Source organism: Neopsephotus bourkii, unplaced genomic scaffold, assembly GCF_033783945.1.
Source record: "Neopsephotus bourkii isolate Nb327-2 ecotype Australia unplaced genomic scaffold, CSIRO-AGI_Nbou_v1 NB_53, whole genome shotgun sequence".
NCBI classification, from domain to species: Eukaryota; Metazoa; Chordata; class Aves; order Psittaciformes; family Psittacidae; genus Neopsephotus; species Neopsephotus bourkii.
The window spans coordinates 16,100,473-16,124,008 of NW_026900570.1; the positions used below are offsets into that span (position 1 = coordinate 16,100,473).

Below are 23,536 nucleotides of genomic sequence, written 5' to 3' on the forward strand. Positions count from 1 at the left end.
GTCAGCCATGCAGTCTCGCTCGCTCACTCCCCCCCTTCTTCCCTCCTCCCCGCTCCCAGAGGGATGGAGAGGAGAATCAAAAGAATGTAACTCCCACAGGTTGAGATATGAACAGTCCAGTAACTAAGGTATAACACAAACCACTACTGCTGCCACCAGTAATAGTAATGATAAAGGGAAATAACAAGGGAAGAGAATATGATACCACTCACTGACCAAGCCCAACTGAGCAGTGAGTGCCCTTCTGGGTAACTGCCCCCAGTTCTACATCCTGGGTATGACATGGTGTGGTATGGAATACCTCTTTAGCTAGTTTGGGTCAGGTGTCCTATCTCTGCTTCCTCCTGGCTTCCCCTCCTGCCTGCAGAGCATGAGACTCACAAAGTCCTTGGTCAGAGTAAACATTTGAGCAGTAACTAAAAACATCGGTGTTATCAGTGCTGTTCCCAGGCTGAAAGTCAAAACCACAGCACTGCACCAGCCACCAAGAAGGAGAAAAATAACAGCAACTGATGAACCCAGGACACAGTTTTATTTGAAGAATAAACTACTTCCGTACATTATTAGAATGATACCAAACATGTAAGAAGGGACCTTAGAAGCAATCTAGTGAATCTGCTGTCCTAGTCCATGACAGGAGTTTACCTAGGAGGAGGGGTATGTGTATGCCGTTTCACATGGCTAAGGTATGCTTTTTTACTTGTGAAGAGTTGCAGCATACTGGAAAGGTTAAGAAATACATAATGCATTTTTTCCTAGTAGCTAAGCTGTTTATACCCTCCAGTTTCCATTGTATTTATTCTCCCTGTAATATAAATGGCTGGTGACATACCATGCAATTTTAATTGTAGTAACTACACCAGCTAAGAAAATGAAAGGCAGCTCCTTAGGAATATTTAATTTAGGGAGAAGCAGATAGAAGCCACAAAAATATTTAAGCATCTGTATGGGTTAATTAAACATTGTCCATGCTTGACAGACTGAAAATCACTTCTGTTGCCAAATTTGCAAAAGAAAAAAAACACCAGAAGGGTAAGATGTGCTGCCCTAATTTACATTTATACGAAGAAAAGTGAGTCCTTTCAAACTAAAGGAATTAAATGCTTTCAGTATGAGCTACCATTCTGCTATTATCAGCTATTAGAGATAATTGAAATTCTATAATGAGTATATTTTACTGAAGATGACCGTTTCTAAAAATTGAACAATCTCCTTGCTCTTTTCAGTTTCCCTTTTATGTTCTTCTCTCTGCTTTGTGCTCTTCCCTGTTAGTGGGTAGCTGAAGAAGATTCCTTACACCACTGGGTGCCCACAGAAGTCTCAGGCAGACCCATTAGTGGAACATGAAAGTTTGGTGCTATAAATAAAAAGTGAAGGAAGCTGCTTTGCTGCATGCACCTATATTGTAAGTGGGTAGCAGGTTCTGGAGCATCACGGGGAGAGCGTAACTGCATCCCAGTGAATCGTTTTGGTAGTATTGCTCCTAAGCACCATCTTTGCCATCGTAAAGGTGAACTTTTGGAGTTCATGAGAGTCCAGTAGAGATGGTGCTGAACAACATGAGAACTCCATTTGTGTTCATATCAGCTCCTGCCCCTCTACAGTTACGCTCAACAGACATGTCCGTATCTCCTCCTCTAAAGTAAATGCATATCTATCACAGATGGTAAAATGGAAAGTGAGACATCAGCAGAATCTTAAAATGTAATTAAAATAATGATCTTTATTATTTTTTATTACATTACCAAATCAGTTTTGCTATGGCCCTGCAGCTGAAGGAAGTCTTGTTTGAGCATTGGTTTAACCTGATAAGCCTGAAGGGCATGTCATTACCTTCAAATAAACATACGTTCAAGGAGGGGAAATGGGGCCTGATTCATATTTAAAAATAGACAGAAAAATCTGATTACACAAATTGTCAGATGATAAATTAATCCAACTGGCAAAAATGTGATTGCCCAGAAGCCTGGTTAAAATGCAGGTTTTGTCTGACCAAGAATGCATCAAGTTTTCTGTTTGCTACAAAGAGACAGCAGGGAAGATGAGTATGTGTTGCTTTGACATCCAGCACAGTAACATTAAGCAGCTGCTCAAAGGAGTCAGTCAACAGAGAAAAAAAAAACAAACGTGGAAAGGAAGAATGAAACTGAGTTTCAGTGAGCGGAGGGAGAATAGGTTTGATAGTCCGAGCTGAAGGACTGAAGGAGGAGAGGCTGAGCAGAGGTGTGCTGGTGGTTAAGGAGTGAGAACTGCTGAACCTTCAACCGAGTGTGAGTGTATCTTACCTGGAAAGTAAAAATTGGGTCTGGGCTTTTTAATTCCAACCAGATGATTAAAAGACATCTATTTCTGACAGAGCAGCAGTGAAGCCCTCCACTCAAGGTGGAGATAGCATGGCAGCATCCTGTAAATCAGGACGCTTCCTGCTTGATTCCTCAGGAATTAACATCAAAGAGAATCATTTTGTTCCAAACTCTATCAGCATGTTATCTTTTTTAATCTTGAAATTTGCTGCAATCCAAATAAGTAATAAATACTGTTAGAAATAACTCGTTTATAAATATAATTGTTATAAATAACCCATCTATATAACAGTAGGATACCAACATGAGCTTAAGTTCTGCTGAAATTCTTTCATGCTTCTGGTGCCTCAGTGTAGCTAGAGAAATATGAACTGCCCCACAGTTAATTTTTAATTACCTTGAGAAAAAGGATACCACATTTTAAAAATAAGGACACCTCTGGGTTCCTGTCAAGCAGACAAATTTCAGCCTGTCCTTGACTTGGGCAAATATTATCCAGCAGGAAATTATTAGATGTATACAACACTGAATGAAAGGTCTTCTGCTTTAATGCCTGTGCAGTGTAGCTTTTAAGCATGTCCTTTTGCCACGAATTTTAAGTGTGAAGAGTAACCTCAGTAATGCAACGAGTTGCGTGTGGTTTAGTTACAATCCACCAGAATAGAAAAATATAGATTAAAGCAAATTTTAATTTCTATTTATTTTTTAATCAAATAAATAAGTCTTTAGAGATCTAGAAGCATTTGGTTTTGGTTTGGTTTTCCACAGCAGAACTTGCATATTGAAGGAATGGAATAATTTCAATCACTATTTCAAAATAAGATTAGGGTAATGAATTTAGAACATATTCATAGATTAGCAGTGGATGTGTCCCATGAAGATACCGGTTAGACCCATCCTTGGTTATCTTAGGAAGTCTGAAGGGGTAAGTGTGCACAGGGGGTATTCTAATGAAGGAGTCCTCCTTTAGAAAGAGCAGACACTAAAGCTAAATCGGGCACTAGCAGTCCATCTTAGCCAGGAGAATTCTGTGAGTCTGTGGTGCTGTATAATGTCACAGACTCCCAGTCTGAAATAAGGATGAACAAGCAGATGTAGAAGATGAAAGGCACACAGAGAAGGCTAAGCTCTTAGCTTATTTTGAATATAATAAGCTATTTTGCTGGTGTACAAGAAATGTCAATAACATATTTTACTGTTTTAATTCCAGGGTGATGATCCTAAGGAGACAATTTGTGTGTATCTCAGCAGTTTAGTGTTGGATTTGAGCTGATGTGGTTTTGTGAGCATTAAGCTGCATTATTACAATAGAGAAACATTTTACACTTGGGGAGAAAAGAGAGTGATTTTTTTCACACAGTGACTGCTACGTTTCTGAATTTCAAGTAATCATTTTTTTAAATACAAAATAAAATTTCTTTGGGAAATTCTGAAACTCCTGCCTATTGGTTTAGTTGCATCAAAAGCACAATCTCAGGATGGTGGCAATATGTGACCTTCAATGTGTTCTGCTTCTTAAAGGATCATTAAAATATGTTGACATGAGATCTCTGGTTTTGTTAGTATCATGTAATACAGGCAATAGTCTGTATGGTAGCTGCATGAGTTGGCAGTGGAAATTTTCAGTTATGAACTTGATCCTATAAACACTAACATTTGTCCACATGAGAAAGGTGATGGGAAGAGCTACGGTGGAGTAATTAATTCTGAGCCATGTCATTCTTAGTTTGTTCCAGGGTGCGCAGATTCAAAAATCACCCAGGTTGGAGATGGTCAAGTTGTTTATGGGTTTTCATTTTGTGGGAAATAGATAATGCTGTGGCTTTAAGGGGATCAGTCATACGAGTGATGTTAATTTTGTGAGCAAGCGCTTGAAGGACCAGAGCTGTATAATTGCTTTTAAATCCATCTTCTTGCTTGTGTTTCTATCTAAGGTCCAGTTCAGCTGCAAATGAGAACAGTGAACTAGGTTCCATGCTGCAATCCCTGGAGTCTTGGTAGGACATGACTTTGCACACATTCCTGCAATCCCAGCTCTGTATCTTGGCTGATGTATGAGATGGACCATTCATTAGAAAAATGATAGGTACCAAACCCATCATTTCTTCTATTGCTTTTTCACCAGCCATAGCTCGGACCAATATGTGACTACAGATAAGGAAACTGCATTAAGCATTATTAGAAGAATGTTGCTTTTACAGTTGACCCCAAGTTATTCTATACCAGAACATACGAGAACAGACCCTATCGTCCCTCAATTTAAAACCCATGCAGTTCTTGTGCTTTAAGTTTCCAGATGGCCCAAGAATACCCAGGGAGCAACATCCTGTGACTAGAGAAAGTGAAATATCAGCCCAGTGGAAAGAATCACATTAACATTTACAGGAGCTACCATGAGCAGTTGTTGCCCTAGCTGTGGCTGCTTGTATGTTATTGCTGATATGTTTTCCTGCAGAAAAAAAACCCAACCAAACAAAAAATTGTGATAACAGCTACTGTAACCTCAGTTTCAGTAGCTTTTCTGAGAGTCCTTTGAAAGATCAGCTCAAATATAGTGTCCTGATTCTTCTTTTTACAGATATTGTCAGATATTTTGTTTACTAAAACTCATTTTGCCACTGTAGCATTAATTCCCCAATCAACTGTTTTAAAGAGCATTGAATATTCCACTCATTGAGGATTATATCTGCAAAACAAAAATCCTACTTAAATGAATCAAACCTTATAAAATAAGGTTAAAAAAATGTTTTAAACTGGTACTTCATAAGAGCATTTCTGTGTTGCAGTATTTGCAAGCCTAACTTGCAGCAGTTTTATAATAACATAAATAGTCCTGAAAGTTTTAGAATCCATCAGTATGGGTGCAGGTCTCTTATTTGAGACACAGTCAGCATCATGATCCATTTCCAAGGTAATGATATCAGAATCCAATACTACTCCTCCCCAAGGAGAAGTGTTCGTAATTCCTGGCTGTAAACACCAGCAATAAAGCAAATTTTTTAAAATAAGGTTTTTAAAAAGTAGATGGTGCTTTGGGGCATTGAATGACACTGCTAATACATGAGTGGACCTCTGAATATCAGTAGGGCTCTTAACGGAAACAAAGTCAATGAGTGCATCTGTGTTACCAGCTGGTGACTGCAAGAGGCAAGCACAAGGGTTTGATTTACTGTGATCTGTTATGCTTCCATCACCACACATCCACATTTTATCTTCACCAGCAGTGAAATTTGTGCCAGTTTCTGGTCATGGGCATCTGCTTCTCATGTGCAGAGAGCTGGCTGCTGCAAGACCCTGCATCCACGTTGTGAGTGATTAGGGGTGATTGCCTACTGCAAGTCCTAGTTGTTAGATCAAAAATAAATGTGCTCCCAGAAGAGCTCCTCCTATACCACAGGATACCTATCACTCACATAGGCTATCCCAGAGTGTTGGTAGCTGGAAGCTGTGCAATGTGGCATAGTTGTTCTTTGGGTGATGCAAACAATTTGAGAAGAACCACATCCTATTTTATCCAGAGAGACAAAGGTGCACCTCTGTCTAGGCAAGGACTGTGACTTGTTCCAGTCTATCACAGTGCAATGAGATGGCTGTGTAAAAGCTACATGGTTTGATTTGGATATTTCATGCATCTTTTAGAGACTGAGGGTACTTCATTGTATCCAGAACAATAGTAAGTGCTTTGTGTGCACATAGAGATGATGCAAAGGATATCGTTCATTGCTCAGATTAAATTCAGTGAGCTACTCAGTGACTGAAGTGGCAGAACCTGTTTGTGTGTAAACAGATGTAGAGAGGAGAAAATGAAATGTATTTGCAATGGAGAAGCAACTTCTTTCGGTAGCATTTGTTAGTTAGTTTTGAGTGTATTCCATTATCTCGGTGAATAAACATATACAGCATACCATGACACATCATGAAGTTGTTGTCTGTCTGGACCATTTCTGTGCAGCCATGTTATTTATAACATATATGTACTAGTTATTGGAAAGGTTATTGGAGTACATTTTAAAAAAGGTTTAGCTAAAGGAAAAAACTATTCCAATTTCCTTAACAGAAAGAGGTCTTAATCGAAGGAGTGTGATGTAGCACTCACAAATGAGAGCGAATGGAAAACTCTGCAGCGTGGACAGACACTATGACTTTTTAGCGCTATTTAAACTTGTCATTGACCTGAAGACCTGAATCTCTGTGCTCTCAGAGCTCTCAGTGATTTGTGTGGTGCACAGGGCTAACAAGAAATACGTGGAGGAATTGTTAGCATTTCCTACCCTTTCCCACAAATACTTCTAACTCCTCATAAAATTAAAATATGCTCTATTAGGCTTTAAATTAGGAACCTGTTTTTTATGTAGCTTTCTCAGGCCTTGCTTCAGACCTGAAGTTCCAATTAGATGCTAGTTGCATCCACTTCACTCCACAGGAGTGCAGACCTTGTACTGGGCTTTATTACAGCTATTGCTGCTGTGTGCTTGGTGGCTAGGTCGTGTTAATTTGTGCACAGACCGGGCAACCTAATAGTGGTGTTTCTGTGTGACAGATTATAGTGAGATTGGTCAAGACTTGGTGAAGTACACTCGCTGTGGAAAAAGGTGTTTTTCCAGATAGCCAAATAAATTCTTTATTTCACATCTATGATTTCTCATTGATTTTACATCTATGCCAAGTTAATGATGAGTAAATGGATCTTGAATCCATTCCCTAGCTGGGAATGTTTATGACACTTGCAAGACTCAGCCAAGTGGAGCTTTCATGAAGGATTCATGACCAAAGGTTAGGAAGGGCCTTTCAGTTCCCTCTACTTCACATGAGGAATAATAATTTTAGGGTCTGTGGGCCTCCAATCTGTCACATGCTGTGGAAAGAATAGAGATTAGTTTTCTAAAGATAGAAACACTGACAACATGCTAATAGTTCCAGTGTACCTTTGCAGAGGCTGACAGTGTCCTTGCACATGAGTGCTTTACAGCATCGTTAGATTAAAGCCTGCTTGGCTGCTTTTATTCGTTTTTCTCCTCTGAATCTTTAATGTTATATCTTCCTTTAGGATCTAGTGCTGCGTCAAGCTGGTTATTTCTCTTCCCTCCATAGGGCGTTATGTAGTTCTGTTTAGTGTCTGTTAGGGAGTTTGTATGGCTATGAATCAAATGCTGCTATGCTTGCAGCATAGTAAAGCATACTTTAAATGATTCAGTGTACAGCTCAAGGAAGGCAAAGCATGGTGAGATACTCACATTGCACAACTGGAGGTGCTAAAATTGGGCTGTAGCTCCACAGTGGCTCACAGTCCAGTCCTCATGCTTGCACTGCACCACTTCCCTCATGCCGTTTTTGGCTCCTGTCTGATCCTACACTGAGCTGTTTTGGCACACTGAGCTGGAAAAAACCTGACATGGCGGAAAATTGGTTCATGCCAACAGAGCCAGGGGAATTTCAGAGTCAAAGCCAAGGAGGTGGTAAGACCATGCAGGTGGGGCTGTACCGACATATTTAGGGGTCATTTGTTCTCTGACAGCTCTTGGACAGGCCCAACGGTCCCCTGGAACCTTGGTCGAGTCCAGAAGGTGGCATCTCTGGGGAGAGAAGGGCTCTGCAAGGGGAAATCACATCATGGTGGCTGCTCTGGTGGGCAGGAGCCCGTCTCTCCCTGTGGTGACAGAAACCAGTTAGAAACTCTATGTACCTACACTGTTGGTGGTTGCTCCCTCTTCTCTCTTTCCCATTACAGTTATGTTAACAAGCTGTTCACCACCAGCAGGTTCAGGAATTATAACTGTAAAAAAAAACCCTTTTGTCTGTAAATATTGTTTCTCAGTCCACTAACAGTAAACTTGCATACACCTGCTCATTATTCAGCACGACTGTGCTTTCAGTCTGCTAATCCCAGCATGTCCAACAGCATCTGCAGAGAACAGAGCTGTGCAGGGTCTGGTGATTTTGAGACCAGTTAATCTCACTTGGATTCTCTGTACAGTAGTGAGATTTCTGACATATTGCCATGCTTGAGTCAGGGCAAAATTCTCTGTCCTATGTGATTCAGGAAAATAAACCAATCATTTAGGTGGCCTGGCACCTTCTGTGGGCTCCACAAGTTACTAGTAAAATATTCCTGTTGTTATGTATTATTTGATTTTATCCAGTGCAGGTATCTGGATTGGTTAAGTAGTCTGGGTTAATTGATCACTTAGACCTTAAGCCTGCACAGACTATGGTGAAGCTACAGCCTGAGTTGACAGTCTAGGTATAAAGACCCTAGATTTGACCTAGAGATCTTTCTGTGTCCTGTCATTCACTCTCATGTGATGAATCTGTGGAGTGAGATCCTGAACATCCGTGCAGTAGCCTCTCCAGAGACTCTCAGGTCCACAAAGCACACATCCACTTATATATGTATATATAGGAGTCTGTGAGAGTTCAAGCCCAAAGAATATTCTGGCAAGTGCTTTATTCTGAAAGAGCTTTATTTCAGACAGCTGATAGCCACTTGTTGCACGCTCTGGAGCAGCAGACTTTGTATACAAGATGTTTTTAGTCAATATATATATTCATGGATAGGTAATCCTTCCTCTTGTGGTACTTCAGCAGCTGATCTCTTTCATCTCTAGGTCTGCTAGCCAAGAACAGTGACAAAGGGATATGTATTTACACATGTAAAGCCTGGCCCTCTTGATTTTGGATTCAGTCATTTTAAGCAGGAACATCATCCTTCTCTGAGTTTCTGGACAGACGAGTTTCAAAGGCTGCTGATCTCTCAGGGTACTGTGGAAAAATCATTTTGGCCTTTCAGCTACAGCACAAATGACTGGGCAGATTTATATCTATTGAGCTTTGTTCCAGATTTTCATAAAGTATTTCTTAATTGGCTCTAAATTATCATACTGGTCCAGCAGAGCATGAAGCAATCTGCAGCATGCCACTAAACAAAGGAACTATTGCAGTTACTTAGTGGTCTCCTTTCACAAAGTAAGCATTTCAGAATACCTCCTATCCGGGGAGCACTGGCTCACCAGGGGAATGACCCTGGGGCCGGCTGGGGTAGCAGCCTGTCAGTACGCTCTTGGTGTCCAGCAAGTTCAAGCACTGTGACAAGAGCTTAACACAATGGGAGTCCACCAGCTTGGGGTTGCTGTAGACTGAGGAGTAAACTTCATACTGTGATGTGTAATTGGCTGAGCTCACGTTCCTCTGTGTGTGAGCAATAGCTACCGTTTGGTGGTGGGTGTTGGCAGATACTGGTTTAAGGATGAAAACAGCCTAGCTGTTAAATACAAGAAGGAGTGACATCCTTATGTCATCAGGTAAACAGTCAAATCTGTGTTTTGCTAAAACCTGACAGAGCTTCAGCAATACATTGGTGTTTGTTGCTGCACCTAGTACTGCTGTGCCCTGTCTTCTTTTTTATCCCTCTTTTCTCCAGTAAGGGAGAAAACTTAATTGCATGGTGGAAGTATTTAATGATACCACCATGAATTCATGGTATCATAGCAAGATGCCATTAGAATGAATCATGCTCGTGGTTGTGACAGGATAGTCCAGTCTAAGACAATATTGCTGGTTTTAAATTCCTCACTATCCACCTTAGTCCCTGACAAGAGATGGTTCTTCACAACAAGTCTGTAGTTCAACAACCTGCTGGGCTTCTCAGCTCTTGGCTTGGCTGTGAGCTGAGTCCCTAAGGACACCTCCTTGGTGTATTTATTGGAAGTGCTTATGGTACAAACCCACTCTTAAATTCTTGTGAAACAGAAGTTTAGCAGCTGCCGTTTGGCATGTTGCATATGCACATTTTATATAGTAGCTTCATATATATTCTTAATGCTGTTTTGGTTTTTTTTTTTAGATTCTAATTAAAATTATTTAAAATATTCATATATTATGCTACCAGAGTAAACTGTGGGGGAAGTTACATAATGTCATCTAAAAAAACAGTGATACAACCAAAAATCATTTTTAAGGGTATCATCTGACTGATTTATTGATGGGTACTTTTGTATCAAATTTGTCATCTGTCAAAATGTATCTAAAGTGTAATTTAGACATTTGAGTCTTATGTGAACCTTTCTAAGGTGGGTCTAAGAGGCCACATCTGCTTCTGACTTACCTCCAGACCTGCAAGCGAGAAGGTGGGAGAATGGAGAGGTCCTACACAGGGCTGCTCCTAAAGATGGCAAATGCATGGTTTTATTTAAAACTGTTTCATGTGTGAAAAATGTATTTCCATGAAGTTTCCATGATAGCTTTTGCCCAGAGGTTTCATTGTCTCTTAAAATGCTTGCATTAATCTTGGTTCCATTCTTTTCAATGCAATTGTGGAAGCAGAGCTTATCCCCCCTTGGAGCTGGTATAATTGTGCTCCTCCACATGCGCCAGGCTCTGTGTGAAGCTGCTAGTGTAAGGCTCTGCTACTGCTGTTCCCAAAAAGGTTCTCTCAGATTCTCTCAACGCTGAACTTATTTATGTTTTCAGATGTGAGCTTGATATTGTCTGAGTAGAATGTGTGCAGTGTAACATAGAGGTGTCTCTGCGCAGGATTTAGGAGGAGGCACGGAAAGCCCCTCAAGCGTGTGTGTGCTTTATTACAGAAAATCAAGATTAATTTGTATTGTTGAGTCATCTGTTACGACTGATTTAAGTTGTACTTTGTTTTCATGTTTTAAGTGCCTAATGATTTTTTGGTCAAGGAGGCAATGGTTTCACTGTTATAACGCGTACTTAGAATTCTGCACTTGTTACCTGTTCTGTAATAGAATATTTTTGCAGTTTCTGTTTGGAAATAAAGACTTATTAGGCATAATTGTGATTTATTTTCTTCTTTTTTCAATTCCTGAGACTTAACAATCAGAAACATGGCTTCTGAGGCATAGCACCGTCGAAAATGCATTAGTCTGATTCCTTTACAGCAGTGCTGGCAACTGACAGTAGAAATATGGGTGGTTCTTTAAAACTGTACAAGGAAAAAAGAAAGCTGTGCTTAAAACAGGTATGGGGGAGGTGTGCATGTATAAATATGTATTGCTTAAACAATACTTTCATGTAATTGCAGTCTTTTCTGTTCCACACAGTTAACTGTCTTCTTCTTTTGTTACTCCTAATGATTTGAAACAATTTTTGAATTATTTATTGAAGAGAAACAAGGAAAAGAAGCAAACAATGAAAGTAGCTATTAAATTCAAAAACCAGCTCTAAAAATAGCTGAATACTTTGAAAGCAGTGATTAACTGAAAATAGCAAACCAGTGATACAGAAGTTTTTCATACAAATACTGACCATGGGTACATGTCTAGCAGATGTGTATCTAGTAGACCTCGACATGTTTTAGTGGATTATATGGATTTTTTCTTAGTATAGGTTTTGGTCACATACACAGATACTTGTAGTGACCAGATTTCAAACAGATGAATTTCAGAGATATTTCCCCTCAGAGTGCTTACTCTTGGCCAGAAGGCAGCCGTATAGCTTCTGTGCTGCTTACCCTGACTTCTCCAAGTAGAACTTGACTGTCTCCTCCAATCAGGGCAAACAAGTACATGCAGCTGTTTTGTGATGTGGACTATTATCCTTTAGGGCCCTCTAGGGACTGAACTGCAATTGCCAAATTTTATTGCAGCCAGAACAGAGGATTAGAACTGAAAGGTTTTATTTGGCTTCACGGACAAAGAAGTGGCTTCTGCCCAAAGATTAAGATCTGGATCTTTGTGGCCTCCCTTCTTCCCGTACAGTACAAGGCTTTCATAGAAGATCAAACCCAAGGATTTTATTTTGTTTGTTGTGCTGACAGCTGGAATTGCATATGAGTGATGCAGATGCAAATGTGTCCTTGTAATCAGAGCAGTTTCTAAAGCAGAAGTGTAATTTCTGCTGTGGAAAGGAAGTGACTTTGAATAAGATTAAGCATCTCAAATATTTAGCTGATAAACAGCTAAATGTTGAAGGAGCAGCACTGGCTGGTGATTAGGGCGTCTTGGTCTAGATACAGAATAAGTGTGTGCTGCTTCAGACAAAGCATTGCCTTTTCATCATCACCTGCTTGAAAGGGGAGGAGTCTGGGAAAAGGTGGTTGGACAGAGGAGAGCAGAAGGGTTATGCATTGAGGTTATGCTTGTCAAACAGCTGTAGTACCTCTGGTCTCACTAAGCACAAACCTTTCTCCTGGGGGCATAGCATCTCCCATGAAGATGGAACTCCTGCTATGGGAAACACATGGCTGCTGCTGTTAGAAGGGCTTAAGAAGGAATTTTATCAGGAGCAACAAGATTGTTCAAGGCCAGGTTAGGTTTCCTCCTGCCTCAAAATACTGTTAGGCAAAAAGTGTCATGTGAAGATCATACAACATAAGGACACTGGGTTCATCCAGGATAAAAGAATGGACAAAGCCTGGTCCACAAGCTGACAGCCGTGGCAGTGGATGAGGGGAGCTAGGGTCATGGCCTCAGCCACACGAGCTGATGAAGATCATCAGCTCTTTAAAAAGAGAAGGGAGAGAAACCGCCTCCTCCTCAAGGATCCCAGTGTGCCCATGTTCTGGTGTCTGGATGTGTGGCACTTGAGATGCACGTCTCAGTTTTAGCTTGTCTCTTCCATCCTGTATCAAGTGTTTGTTTCATCCTCACTCTGTGGCCAGAGCCAATTAATAGCGAATAGGACTGGTGAAGTCTCACGGCCTGTGCAGACTGATAGATGAAACCATCTGCTTAATGGAGACACCATAATGAAAGTGTTAGCTTTTACGTATATAAATGCAGATGAAACTCTTTTATCATGTAAGTGAGAAGAGAGCACAGCAAGGACTGAATTTAAGGTGCTGTCTGGTTTCCGCAGCACAGGGAAACAAAGCTGAATTGGTACAGAATCTCATGTGCTGCCACTGTCAGTGGAGGCAGAAATGCTGGATGTGCTGGGAAAATGATATAAATATTAGAAATGGGATAACTTTCATCTTCAAAAATACTTTATGATTAGGTATTTTGAGTGACTTTTAGGGGGAAAACAATCTGATTGAATTCTAAGCACAGTGCTGCTTGTGCAACTCCAAACCTGCAGGGACATGACTTCTTTTTGTTTAGCTTTTATTCTGCTCTGTGAGGACAGTAACTGCTCTTGTATTATGTGTGGAGTTTTAGCAGTGTAAAAACACCCAGTAACAGCCCTTCAGTTTGAACAGCCCCTCTAAAACAGATCCTTCGCCTTTAACAGTGTGCATTGTGCAAAATCTGCCGTGAACCCAGGAGCAGGCTGCAGTCCCATTTTCTCTGCTCAGGTGTAGCTCCTGCCTGCTGGCTGCCACCAACTCCCACCAGCCCCCCCCAGCAGCTGGGTGCCTAGGACTCTTGCCAGCCAATTGGGAACCGTGGGTCTGAATCACCTATAGGAGAGGAAGGAGTTGAGCTCGGTGGTTTGCTGCCTTGGTAATGTCCTTAGCAGCAGAAGGAAATAGCCTGTAACTCATCTCACCAACCAATCTTCAACTCAAGGTAGGGCACCTTGTATTACGAAGTAGCATAGGATGCTACTTCATAATCAGGGTGACTACTTCCATATAAATTTCTCCAACATGAATACCTAAGCTTACTAGATCGGTCCCATCATTCCTGTCCTACCCTTTCTCTATCTACACTGAAAGTTTTTTAACAGTGTGTTAATCATAGAGCTCTGAACTCTGTTGGCCCTATTCCCTCTGCTATAATATAGATAATAATTTCTAGGATGAAATCTCTTTTTCTGAATATATTTAACATTTTTCAGAAGAGTCTAAAATAGAAACTCTGAGAACATTATCTTAGAGCACTTTTCAAGTTCATCTTACTTGCAGTCCATTTAAGTGAAGTGACAACTGAGGTGTGACATAAAGTAATTATACTGATTGTGTTGTATGTGCTCCACAGGAGCTAAATGATTTGCTGAGGATATTAATTTCAAAAACCAGACAGCAAGAGATCAGCTGAGATGGAAGATCACTGCAAAGTGACCTCAGACCAGGGGAAAAGAGAAAGAAGAGTTGGGGATGTGGCCCATCACAGGAGTTCAATGCTGTGTACTCTAGCAGTGACATGAAGTAGATGCATTTTGGCACCAAAGGTGGTCTCCATGTAACTGAATGCAGATGTCAACATTGTAGTTCAAAGTCGTCATTGCAAGTTCCCTTTATGATCATGGAGAGAAGTGGAGAATAATTAACCCGGCTTATTTTTGGTAACCTACATTAGGATGTGATAAATTATGCCATAGATTCCCTGATTTATGGAGAGTGTGGGCTGAGTAGCTGGGCCATGGTGTCTGTAGTTCAGTGCTCCACCGTAAGGGACAGTGTTGGTGAAAAGCAGGTGCAACCCCAGACAGAGCTACCATCTACCTTATACATACAAAGTCATGGGCTTGTCTATGGCCTGATCATTACCCCTGGGGCATTACACTTCATGACTAGGGTAATAGTAGCTAAGTAGCAGACTATCACTTAGAGATAACATATAATGAGATCAGGTTGATAAGGATTCTCTGAAATAACCTGTACCTTTGCAAATAACAGACATAGCAAACTTCATTTATTTGATCTCTGAACAATTTTCACAGTCGCAAGAAATTAATCAGAATGCAAAAGCTCTTTATCAAACGTTCACTGTTGAAATCAGTGCTGGATTTGTGTACTTGAGCTGTTGCTCAGCCCTGAATAGATATAAGTAGTTTAATCTGATTGGTTTTAGCTTAGTCCTGCAGTGTAGCAGTACAAGTAAAACTGCTTTCACTTAGGGATTATCACTGCTTTGCTTGGATAAATTCATTAGCGAGACATAAAGTAACTGTGAGTCTGAGGGGCTTTGGGACTCAAGGGCTAGATCTTCCTGAGAGAACAAAAACTGGAGGCAAGTAATAGCCAGTACTCAGTGTAATACAACACTAATGAAGAGGATGTCATGAAGCTTGACAGGGTAGCATATCCTTGAATCTAGATATCCATGCTCACAGAAAGAGGTAGGCAGTAGCAAGAGCATAATTCTGTGCTAACAAGGAGCTCTACACTCAATCTGTTCCACATGGCTTAATCTGCCATTTGCCAGAAAAAAATGACAAGCTACTTCAGTTTCACTGAAGTGATGACTTTTGACCAAGGCACAATGTTTTGGCATATCCACACAAAAAAAGAAGTCTGTAATCATCATGGTCATCGCTGCTAGTGGCTCATAGACTTCATGCACAAACACAGACAGTCACTGAACTGAAGGCCCTCAGCCTCTGAGCACGTCTAAGGATCCCTGATCACTTATGGTTTTGACCACTAAAGCTCAGCCTGTACAGAAGAGGAGACTGGCTATACAGCCTGCCTTAAGCTGACCATCTGGGCTAATACAGCCTTCTTTTGGAGGCAGTGGGCTGTTGAAAGCAGGCCCTTTATCCCATCCACCACAGTGCTGTTATGCCTCCACTAACAACAGAGAGACAACTTGAACAAGAGGTTTAGTTTTCTGACAGCCAAAGTAAATGAAAGGGTCACCTTGCTCACTGATTATGATTGTATATTTGCATGGCACTGTTAACTGCATCAGTACTCCAGCCTCTGTAGCACAGGCATCATCCTCGGGTCTTCTGTGATGGCAAAAAGGGGTGCTAACCAATTTGTGGCCATCAGGAATCTTCTTTTTCTTTCCACGCAGCTGGAAATAAGGCAAGACTTTGCAGTTCAGAGGGAAGGACACCTTTGTAGGGATCTTTTATTTCTAATATCTCTGTAGGAGAGCAGAGAGCAGTCCCTTGATTTCTCTATGGCCAAGCTCATCTGTTACTCCCTTGTCAAAATGGAAACAGCAATGCTTGATCCTCTCCCAGTAGTGTTAAGGGGGTAAATACACCTCATATGAAGATCTGATTATGTTCTGTATGATGGAGACCATGTAGGAACTGCAGACAGACAGCTTTTCCACTCTCTAAAAACTGCAGTTTATCTCTTGCTGCTGCTTCAGCTTGGTTGGCCATGACATAAAGCACAGCTAGTCAGATTAGATGTATAGTAGCACTATTATGATATTTGAATTACAAAGACAGAAAACAAATCAAAAGAACAAGGAGAGAATTTAACATTTTTGATTAGCCTTTCTCCTTCACTTTCTTCCTATTTAATTTAAACTGGAGCTGTTTCTTTCCTCCTGCAGTAATCATCCATCCCCAAGAAGTGCAAATACACTTGCAAAACTAATAAATGAGAATCTATTTGCAAAGATAGGTATTTATTTATGTGCCTGGCACTTGAGGGTGTTTAGAAGGTAATCTCAAACTGTGAGCCCTGCACTGTGTAAATTTAGAAGCTGTTTTTTCTAAATGTCAAGTATTTATTACATGAAAAAAACATTTGGAGTGTGGAGCAGGTCCCTAATGATATACAGTGCATTTGGGGAAGGACTTCTTGGATGAACAGAAGTAATATTTGAGAGATGAAAAGCAAATCATGTGTTTGAAATTGCTTTGTGTACACAGAAAGGAAACTGAACAAAGGTAGAAGGCCAGCCCTGTATTTTGCTTTGTCTCATGCATAAAATAGTGGTTTTCCAAGCCTATGTCAATCTCTTTGCTGAGTCCTGCGGCACTTCTACCTCCTCTGCTTAAATGCTGCTGTGTTCCTCTCACCCCCTTAACAGCTCCAGCAGCCTCTGTGCAGACGGCAGGCAAATAAACCCTGCAGAATTTATTCATGTAGGATTTTACGCACATGAAACCTTACCTTAATGTCAATGTATCTCGAAGTGTGGAGTAGTAAAGTGCAACTCTCCAACTGGAGACTGATGATATGGAATATAAAGGACTTTTATCTATTGTGAGAAGCCTGTGATGCCTCTTGTTTTGCCTGGAAATACCAGCCAGCGTGGAAGGCTGCAGCTCTATGAGAACCATCACAAGCAAGGGATGCCTCACCTACTTGTTCTTCCTGATCAGAGCACACACCCCCTCTACATCAGGCACCTCCTTTTCCATGGAGGTCAAGGCCTGTGGATGGAGGCCCTGTGTTTTATTAGTCCATCTAATAAAGTTGGGGGAAATTGAAAGGCTTTCATCTGAAAGCTCATCTCATGTCCGAAACAGATGCCATGAACTTCAAGCAATTGCTCTGAGTTTGATTAGGTACATAGGAGCTTTACTACCTAAAGGAAAGGGTGACTAGATAATTATGGGTTAAAGGAGAGAGATGCTAAGACCATTTCTTGCAAAGGACAGAGAGAGACAAGTACATCACAGCCTGTGTGGAATGTGAAGAGGTTAGTGGTGAGGATGATTTAGCAGTTGCATGTACTGATATCAAGCCAGGAAGGAAAAAAAACCCCTGAAAGTCCATTTCAAACATGCAGAACTTCAAAAGGGAGCTTCAAATGTGGGCAGCAATAAAGAAAAATAGAAAAGAAAATAAAAGCTAAAAGATTGAAAATGCTGGTAAGGCCAAAGAGACTTTTTGAGATACCGTGTCTAACTGACAATTGCTGACTGACTTGTGAAAAGCCTCTTACAAAGAAAAAGAAAAGAGAAAAACCCTCACAAATATCTCAGCTGAATTAAAAAAGACAGTGAAGGGAACTACTAGAACTTGACAAAAGTCATTTCCAAATGGGAAAACCAGGAAAATCTGGCAAGTGAAATGTAGATCTCCGGTGAGATGGGTCAAATACCAGTTCAATGCAATCTGCTAACAGAAACCACTTTCAGACACATCCAAACCATGATGTCTTTCAGAAATTCAGTCAAGTGAGACAGTTAAGAGGTAGAAGAATTACACAGCAAAGGCCATAGGAAAAGAACTTGCTTGAACACATCTCATGAAGAACAAAGTGATAGAGCCTGCTGTGACAGATGAAGAGCAATCTCAAACCGAAGAGATTTTGAAACAAACCAGTACATTGACTGGTGAGAAGACAGGATGACAATCATCACATGGCTCTGGAGTAACTCAGCATGAAACTGCTAACCTGTTACTTGAAACATGTCTGGTGTCAGAGGAACAGGCAATGGCCATTATAACTTCCTTCTTTAAGAAAGACTCCGGGGGGATGCTGAAATCTATAGAGAAATAAGTCTATAAGACAAAAGGCTTTATCAGGAGGAACTGTAAGAGCAGCTGTGCTGGGCAGGATTCCACAAGCATTTTTACCCAAGGAAGCCATGCCTCGTGAATGTGGCAAAAAGATCTATAGCATTTCACAAGCTTTGTGGGTAAAGGTGATGCAGGTGGAGGATTTTGTCAAAGGCTTTTTCAAAAGCGATCACTGAAGGTTCCTAAGAAGTACAAAGGGCAGGTTCTCCCGATTTTAAGCTAGGAAGTAGAAGATGGCAGAAAAAAATGAGAGCCTTCACTGTGGAAGGAAGCTGGCACTGGGCTCGCACACGTATTTGCACTTTGGACTTTACTGTTCAGTATAATCCTCAGTGACCTAGCAAAGGATGACAAAAGTTTTCAGTTGGTACAAAATTATTAATGGCAATCAGTATTAATGCAATTGCAGAAGGACACCACAGTCCCGGATGACTGGGCAATCAAACAATGGATAAAAAATTGATGTCAGTGATGGAAAAGTAGGGGGGGAAAGGAACCTTGCAGCCATTAGTTCCTAGGAATTAGGTCTTTGAGTCACTGTGAATAATTTTCTGAAAACATCAGCCCAGTGATCAAAAAAGTAGATGGGATATTTTTACCTACTTTGAAGGTAACTGAGCACAAAATAGAAGTCCCCATTATGTCACTGTGCTGCTCCAAAGCACATCTTCAAAACTGCTTGGGTCTTAGTCACCTTGTTTTAAATAGATTATAGCAGAACTAAAATGAGGGGAAGACTGATGAGGATTATTAAGATTTTAGGATTACAGGATAAGCTAGATTTTCTGCAGGATGTGATCCTTCCTTTCTGCTCAGCCCTTTGCAGTGCTCTGTCCACTTCTGGGCTCCCCAGTAGAAGAGAGATGGATGCACTGGAGCAAGTCCAGCCAAAGGCCACAAAGACAATGAAGGGCTTGGAACATCTGACGTACAAGTAGAGGCTGAGTTCAGCCTGCAGAAAAGAAGGCTCAGGAGGATTGCATCAATGTGTATAAACACCTGATGGAGGGAGTACAGAAGACAGAGCCAGGCCCTCCTCAGTGGTATCCAGTAATAGGACTAGAGGCAATGGACATGAACTGAAATGCGGGAAATTCTGTTTTCAATGTAAGAAGCGACTTTCCCACTTTGAGAGTAACAGAACATGAGCATAAGGTTTGGTCAGGATAGAGGCATATCCAACCGCTGCAAGAATTCACGACTTCAGACCCCTCCTAGATCACAGTCCAATGTTTTTAGCTAAAGCAGCAGGGAAAGAGACTTGTGCTGTGTTTCGCAGGAGCGGTACAGGCATGCAGTTCTACAGCCACCTAGCTGCAGGGCACTACAGTCTGATGGGAAAAGCTGGGAGCAGCAAACCTGTCACACTCCAGCAAGCAACACTGGAGAAGGGCTGTCAGAGCAGAAATTATGTTTGCAATTACCATCCTCAATTTGCAAAATAAGCTTTAAAACTACAAAATTAGTATTACAGTAGGTGGGTACAGTAGGTGAGTTAGTTTACAGTGGGTGGGAGGCAGGGTGCTTTTACAGTATTTAAATACTAGTTAGGGATGGGTATGGAAATTTGGTCAACATGTGGAGCACTACAGCCAGCAAAACCATCCTGTGTTACTCACTTTGACATATAATATAATAAAGCTGGTTATATAAAAGGGCAGGGCTTTTCTAGCCTGTACATTTCTTAGACATACATAAAATCTATAGAGTGTCTTATGTTGGGCTTAAAATCCTGCTCCTCATTTGGAAAAGATGGACTTTGAACCTGGGTCCTTCCAGGCCCTCACACATAGCCTCAACCCAGGTGCCAGGTATAGAGACATGCACCCATCTGAACTGCTGCTAAATTCTTTTACTGGAGAATGGGGTAGAGTTAACCATCTTTACAGCAACCCCTGCAGTGCCATGTTTTGGATTTGTCACTAAAACGGTATTGGTGGTACATTGATGTTTTGGCTGTTGCTGAGGGGTGCTCACACAGCATCAAGGCTTTCTCTTTGTGTCCCACTCTCCCCTCTCAATGAGTAGGCTGGGGATGGCACACAGTTGAGACAGCTGACCTGACTCGGCCAAAGGGATGTTGCATACCAAACAACATCACATTCAATCAGCTCAGTCATCAGCGATATAGGGTGAGGTAAAGGAATAAGGCAGAAGCGTATTGGCTTCCAAGGTGGCCATCGTTTGCACACCAGCTGGGCATGTGGCTAACTGTGGCGGGTGGTGTGTGATTCCCTTGTTTTCTCCTGGGGTTCCCCTCTCCTCTTTCTTCACCCATTAATCTGCCTCTATCTCCAGCCACAAACTTTCTCACTTTGTTTTTCCTGTTTTCTCCCCCACCCCACTGGGGGTGATGAGGGTGAGCAAGCAGTTGTGTGGGTGCTTGGCTGCCGGCTGCTTCACCCCACCATACTTCTTCATCCCCAACATGTTTGTTTTTGTTCTCTGCCAAGCTGAAGCATCTTCACGGGCTTCAGAATCACAGTCAGTAGCAGAGAATAACTGCAGGGCGGCTCCTGGGGGAAGCTGCATCTCCTTCCTTTGCAGCCACAGCATCCCGCACGGTACACTGCAGCCAAGGGCCCAGCGGAGAGGAGAAACGCTCCGCGGAGGCTGCCTGCCCCTTGCAGTTCCTGTAAGCCACCGCAGGGGGACAGCTCCAATACGCCTCTGAAAAAGGAACGGGCAGAAAACGGCAGGCTGAGGGGTTTGTATGGAAACTTGCACACGGTTACACTGTGCAGAGAGCTGGCTGCTGTGCGCTTGCCCTATTCTGAAGCAATGCGTTTGATACAGACTGCAACACATAAACTGCTTTTACCTCTGGCCAGTACAGGAGACTGGGGAATGACCTTGCGCTGAGTTGTGAGGGGCCCTGTTGGCAAGAGCATTGCTGCCTTTGTTGCAGCAGAAGGGAGCTGTTGAATGAAGGATGCTCTTGAGAGAGAAAGTTCCTGTGGTTAAGATTGGAGAGGAGGTATTGGACTTCTTTCCTGCTTCCTGGATGAGGCTGGGAATTTCACTCGAACCGTTCTTTGCGTTGGTACCCCTCAATGTCTGAGCTTAATTTTCCAGGAACTTGGTGTGAGATCCAGACTAGGGAAGTACCTGGACCTGAAATCAGTAAGTGCCTTAAAAGTGCTAACCAGCCTCACACCAGACCCCTAAGTTCAGCTTCCACTTGTGAGCCTGACCACTGCGTCCCATGGCCCCCTGTGTAAAACAGGGCTGATAATACCCCAGGGCTGCTGTGAAGAACCTTGAAGAGCAGCAGAGGGTAGCCCAGAGGAAATGAAACATTCAGACTGTTTAAAACAGATACATAAATTGTGGGAACACACAGGCGGGAGGGCTGAAAACGCTCTAGCAGTGAGCGGAGGTGATTCCTGAAGCGCTGTCGGGGATGTGCACTGAATGAGACAAGGCTCATGGACTCGCAGCTGAATTCTGTGGCATTATGCATGAGCACAAAGGGACCAAATGAAGACTGAAGATGTAATTTTATTTTTGGCACTTCCCAATTCTGCATGTGTGGCTGCACTCGGGCAAACATCTCTTAGAGCAGTTTACTGTATGCAAATGACTTTAAATTCAGGCTTCCTTTCCCTTCCCTGTGGAAAGATTTGCAGTTAAAATCTCCAATACTTACCTGCTGCTGGGACACCAGTGGGGTTCTCTATGCAGACACTCAGCTGCTCAACATCTCCAAATGTGGGAATTCATATTCGCTGGGCAGCTCCCATTCCACCACTTGGCATAAGCAAGTCCTGGCCAGGAGCGGGTGAACCCCAGCAGGACACGCTCTCCACAACCACATGGGTCCTTGGTGACTGCCACCATCAGCCCTGTGACAGAGATGTCAGCCACAAGTTTCTTTGTGCTCTAAAGGTGATTGAGAGTCTACAGGGTATGTTTTAATTGAGTAATGGAGAACAGGCCAGCCCCGGAGTACCTAGGAACCCACCTTTACACCTGCAAATAAGACTTTTAGCATGAGCCCTGTAAGTGCTCTCATCACAGGCAGCTGGCATGGTGGGATTGGCTCAGCCTCCATTTGGAGGTTTCACTTTCACACTGGGCTGGGATAAGCATTTGCCTATAAGTAGTTTTCTGAAGGTCTCTGTTCCTTGAGTGCTTTCATGGCTTTGCATAAAGCACCCAGACACCTGACAGTGTGTGGGGCAGCACCCTGCTGCATGCAGCACAGCAATGCCACCCACCCTTCCACTACTGCTGATGGACAGCTTTCCACCATACTGCCATCAGGCCTCTCGTCTGAAGTGTCCTGATCTCTTTAAACCTCACATGTAAACTGAGTTTTCAGAACCTCAGAGCAGTCTTGCAGCTACTTCCTCAACTTAAGGGAAGGGAAGGGAAGAAGGAAGAAACAGAAGGAAGAGAAGGAAGACAGTGGAAGGAGGGAAAAGTACACTTGCTGTACACTGAAGCAGTCAAACTGGATGGCAGAAGAAATGCATTAGCCATACATTCCCAGGGGTTTTGAACATGAAGTCTTTGCTAACAGTTTCCATATTTTGCAGGACTGTTAAAAAGAAAAGGAAAGGAAAGCAAGCTCCTGGCTCCATAAAGCAAAATAAACTAAATATGAGGACTCAATTATCTGGAGGATTAATAATGTTTACTGTGAGTACAGCTCACACATTTGGTGGTAGTTGCTATGTAAGCTCACGGGAGCAGCTTCACGGTGCTCACTGGAGGGTAGGACAAGTGCCCAGCAACTCTGGGGGCTGCCCGTGGTACAGCAGTTCTGAGGGCAGCTGCTGGCTCAGCACTAAGCAGTTTTCAGTGATTTCATCCGAGCACAGGGCTGCTGTGACTACATCAAACAGTGAGAAGTTGTCACAGTCACCATCTGCTCCCCTTTCCACCATGAGGGTACAGTCACACTCGCACAGAGCACAGGCTTTGGAGGTTTCCTGCAGTCTTCCTATCCCCTTGGCAACTAGGTTTTATTTTTATTTATTTTTATTTATTTTTATTTATTCTTGTATTTATTCCCAGCAATGAAAGCTCTGCCACATGCTTCTCTCTGCTCTGGGTAACCCCAAACACGGAAGATCCAGAAATAACTCCTTTGCTGCACTGTCAGCGCTTGATAGATACAGTCACTTCTTTCATCTACTGGGTGAAGCAATCAAAGGCAACA

The 23,536-nt window shown here is 42.2% G+C and overlaps 1 protein-coding gene across 8 annotated transcripts in view; it reads left to right on the forward strand.

The window, feature by feature from the left end:
* Positions 1 to 11,097, forward strand: part of ST8SIA6 (ST8 alpha-N-acetyl-neuraminide alpha-2,8-sialyltransferase 6) — a 47,294-nt gene extending 36,197 nt beyond the window's left edge. For 5 of the 8 annotated variants that reach the window (XM_061352335.1, XM_061352352.1, XM_061352344.1 and 2 more), the window contains one exon: positions 3,514 to 3,848. The gene's annotated coding sequence lies outside the window, so the exon portion shown is untranslated. Of the gene's footprint in view, positions 1 to 522; positions 2,140 to 3,513; positions 3,849 to 10,410 lie in introns of those variants that run through there. The other 3 variants (XR_009725276.1, XM_061352319.1, XM_061352327.1) reach the window with 3 other exon arrangements.
* The last annotated feature ends 12,439 nt before the right edge of the window (positions 11,098 to 23,536 follow it).